This window comes from Schistocerca piceifrons, chromosome 8 (assembly GCF_021461385.2).
Source record: "Schistocerca piceifrons isolate TAMUIC-IGC-003096 chromosome 8, iqSchPice1.1, whole genome shotgun sequence".
NCBI lineage: Eukaryota > Metazoa > Arthropoda > Insecta > Orthoptera > Acrididae > Schistocerca > Schistocerca piceifrons.
The window spans coordinates 167,231,322-167,235,184 of record NC_060145.1 but is presented as its reverse complement, the minus strand read 5'-3'; the positions used below and the strand labels follow the sequence as shown (position 1 = coordinate 167,235,184).

At 44.9% G+C, this 3,863-nt stretch overlaps 1 pseudogene; it reads left to right on the top strand.

Annotated features, from left to right (window-relative positions):
• Positions 1-1,308: 1,308 nt before the first annotated feature.
• On the top strand, positions 1,309-1,426 carry LOC124712620 (annotated as a pseudogene).
• The last annotated feature ends 2,437 nt before the right edge of the window (positions 1,427-3,863 follow it).

Below are 3,863 nucleotides of genomic sequence, written 5' to 3'. Positions count from 1 at the left end.
TATGGCATTATATTTCGCAGGAACGCCGCACCTCGCTTTGAAGGTTACTACGGGCTGTGTTGTTGTTACGCAGTGTATTCTGTGTACGTGCATAACAAATCAAATATGCATTTCCGATCTGTGGTTCTGTATTTGAATATAATAAGTTGTGGGCCCACTATCACTTGTTTCAATTTGACCAATCTGTAGAGCGTGTTGCTTTCCGAGTTAAGACGGGCTTTTCGGTAGTTTCTCGCAACATTATTTCTATGCATTGGCTACATTTTGGCTTCCAACATATCGCAGCACTTTTATGATATGTGAGGCCTTTCTAGATGTTAAGATCGCCTATAATTTTCTACGTGCTCTTGGTACTCATGTTTAGAAATTTATTAACTAGCTTATGGAACACTTAAAACTTTTGAGAGTCATGAAGAATATCCGACAAGTCGTTTGTCGCTAACAGCTATCTCTTATCGGAGATAACTCGTGCGAGATCTGGGCAGTCAGAGGCTACGTGTTCAGCTGTCCCTATAGGTCACCACTAGCGCTTTTTGGTCAAGGCCTTTCGGATACAGGCTATGGCCGTTCAGATAATAAACAATCAAAGTGTTTTATGTTGGGCCTACCTTTGACCTTGGGAGGGATCGCATACATTTCTCCGTCTCAGACGTTTACTCATCCACATTTATTTGCATTTTTCCACATCAGACCAAGCTACCGTTCGTCGCAACATACACCGATCAGATGACCACCCGTTTAACTGCTTGTTCGTCCACTTTGCAAACACAGTACAGCGGCGATTCCGCTTTGCATGGATTCTACAAGTCCTTGATAGGTTTCCAGAAGTATGTGGCACCAGATGTCTAGTCGCACGTCACTAAATTACAGCAACTTACGGGACGTTGGTTTGTGAGCAAGCAGCTGGCAACCGATACGTGTTCCAGGGTTACAGACCAGGCGCATTTTTCTGGCTAAGACATCAATGTGAGTTCACGGTCATCGTCCTCAAACCTGCAGCCCGACCCTTGCCTTGTAGCGAGAAGAGTTAAGCTGCTGGAACATGTCATCACCGTCAGAGAAGACTTCAGCCATGAAAGGACGCAGGTGGCCCGACATAATGTTCACATAGTTCACTGCTGTCGTGCTGTCTTCGAGTGCTACCATAGGTCCCGTGGAGCCAAACTCAATGTACCCCACAGCATTCCCCTGGATGACTGCTTGTAAGAACCCAACCATCGACCTGGTGTAACAAGAAATGCGATTCATTCGGTAGGCGACACGTTTCTATTGAGCCACGGTGAAAATTCACTGATGCTTTGCCCACTGGGCAACGGCCTTGCCGCAGTGGATACACCGGTTCCCGTCAGATCACTGAAGTTAAGCGCTGTCGGGCGTGGTCAGCACTTGGATGGGTGACCATCCAGGCCACCATGCGCTGTTGCCATTTTTCGGAGTGCACTCAGCCTCGTGATGCCAATTGAGGAGCTACTTGATCAAATAGTAGCGGCTTCGGTCAAGAATACCATCATAACGACTGGGAGAGCGGTGTGCTGACCCCACGCCCCTCCTATCCGCATCCTCCTTGAGGATGACACGGCGGTCGTATGGTCCCGGTAGGCCACTCATGGCCTGAAGAAGGAGTGCTTTGCCCACTACAATCACAACTGACAACGTCGTTGGAGCAACACAAGAACATTTAGCTGTTGTGTAATTTAACTCTGGTTTGTTAAGCTGCTGAGACGTGTAACCAATAGGTCGTTCTTCTCCATCAATTTCTTGTGACAGGATGGCTCCTACAGCATACGCTAGTACAGGGGCTGTAGTTAAAACATGTTGGATTTGTCGCATTGCTTCATCACATTCCTTGGTCCAGATAAAACTAGCTCCTTTTCTCTATAATCTAGTCAGGGTCTTAGCAATGGTAGCATAATTGTACACAAAACATCTGTAATAATTGTCAAGGTCCAAATATGACTGTAATTCTTTGATATTTGTTGGTGTTGGAAATTCCTTAACTGCTGTGTTGAAACGGGGATTCGGTTTGTCACCTTCTTCACTTATTATATGTCCCAAATACGAGGCGTGTTTTATTAAGTAAGTACCGTTTCACCACACCGCGGCCGCAGCGCTGCAGTCGGCGTTCTGCGCATGCACACTGGGTACCTACATCTGTTGTCTACGCACTGACGCCATTACAGTCTGATTCTTCCTTGTCTGCGTTGTGTACTGCGTGTTGTAGATGCCTCCGATAATCGTGAGTCCCGCCGACTGTGAAGTACGGGCTGTTATAAGATTTCTTAGTGCTAAAGGCCCAAAAGCGATCGATATTCATCGTGAGATCCGTGCAGTTTACGGAAAAAAAAACATTATGAGCGAGGGAATGGTAAGAAAGTGGGTGAGAGCATTTAAAGATGGCCGCACAAATGTGCATGATGAACAACTGAGTGGACGCCCTTTGGTTGTTAATGAAAGTTTGGTGCAGGAAGTGGACAATAAGGTGAGAGAAAACAGACGCTTTACGATTTCCTCCTTGCAGGATGACTTTCCTAATGTGTCTTGTAGTGTTTTGTATGGCATTGTGACTGAGCACGTGAATTACCGAAAATTGTGCACGTGTTGGGTACCAAAAATATTCACAGATATGCACAAAAGCAAATGCTTAGACAGTGTATGGACATTCCTTGAGCGGTACCACAATGACGGTGATGATTTCTTAAGCCAAATTGTTATGGGCGATGAAACATGGGTGGCCTGGATCACACCAGTCCATGGAATGGCGGCATTCAGATTCACCCAGAAAAGTGAAGTTTAAGCAAACAATTTCTGCCCAGAAAATCATGTGCACAGTTTATTAGGACAGAATAGGAGTATTGCTTGTGGAATTTATGCCTTGTAATGAGACAATCAACGCAGCAGCTTACTGTAAGACATTGCACAATCTGCGCCCTTCAATTCAGAACAAAAGACGTGGCAAGTTGAGCAAGGACATCGTTTTGCTGCAAGACAATACCCGTCCGCATGTGGTGAATCAGACCAACGCTCTCATCACATCTTTTCGATGGGAAACTCTAGATCATCCTCCGAACAGCCTCGATCTTGCGCCTGCACTTGAAGAAACACCTGGGTGGTCAGCATCTTCAAGACGATGAAGAAGTCAAAACAGTGGTGATGCAATGGTTAACAAGTCATGCAGCAGACTTCTATGTGGAGGGTATTCAAAAACTGGTACAACGTAATGACAAGTGCCTCAATATTGACAGAAATTATGTAGAAAAGTAGATTAAGATACAGGCTTTCATGTAAAAATATTTTTTTAAACCTCAAAACGGTACTTACTTAAAAAACACCCCTCGTATTGTACCTGCGATTGGGCAAAGGCACACTTTTTCAATTTCACACTCAAGTGAGCTCCTTTCAAACCTCCCAAAACATCCTTCAACACTTCTGCTTGTTCTTTGATGGTTTCAGAAATAAGAATAATGTCATCTAAATATACCAAGCATGTTGTTTGTTTCAATCCGCGTAACAACAAATCTGCAAATGTTTCATATGTCGCGGGTCTTTCCTCAGACCAAAGTTCATTCTTACAAATTCATGTAATCCTGTAGGTACAACAAAAGCAGTTTTATAGCGGTCCTGGGGTGCAACAGGGATTTGATGGTATCCAGAGCGTAAGTCAAGAGTGGTGAAATACTTGCAGTTGCCTAGTCGGTCTAATGTTTCGTCAATGCGCTGGAACAGATACGCATTTGTGGTAGTTTGTCGATTCACTGCCCGCATATCGACTACATTGACGATAGACTTTCTCTCGATTTACTGAATTTTTCGTTGCGACGATCACGGGGGACGCCCACGAAGTTGAGGAGGGCTGAATGATTCCT